Here is a 562-nt window from a genome sequence, read left to right as displayed (position 1 = left end):
GAGGTGCAACAACATGTGAATCATTAGCATTGCTAGTGGTGGTAATAGTCCAAACTTTAGCTACATTTTCCTCTTTAGCTAGTTTTTCATTTTCTTCTCTATCCCACCTAGCACGCAGTTCACCCATTAATCTTATATTCTCATTAATTCTAACTTGGATGGCATTTGCTGTAGTAACAATTTTATTTTCAATATCCTCAGGTTTAGCAGCCATTTTATTAATTAAAGAAGATTGTGACGCAAACATGTATGAGATTCGGGTTTCAGCATTTGCAAGTTTAGTTTGCAACCCAGAAATCTCCATATTCAGATTTTCAAGTTGATTTCCTATATTCTTCAACAAGGTAGATTGTTCATTCATAGTTTTAGTAAACAATTTATTTTGCTCATATTGTGATTGCATAAAGCTCTTGGTGGATCTTTCAATTTCTAACATCTTTTTCTCATTAGGTGAAACATATCTACCATAAGAATTACCATTAGCAGGATATGGCCTAGAATTTTGAGCAACCAATGAAGCTAACGGAACATTATTAGGATCAACATTAGTCCTACCATTCAC

This window comes from Lolium rigidum, chromosome 5 (assembly GCF_022539505.1).
Source record: "Lolium rigidum isolate FL_2022 chromosome 5, APGP_CSIRO_Lrig_0.1, whole genome shotgun sequence".
Taxonomy (NCBI): domain Eukaryota; kingdom Viridiplantae; phylum Streptophyta; class Magnoliopsida; order Poales; family Poaceae; genus Lolium; species Lolium rigidum.
Note: the sequence above shows the minus strand (reverse complement) of the source record.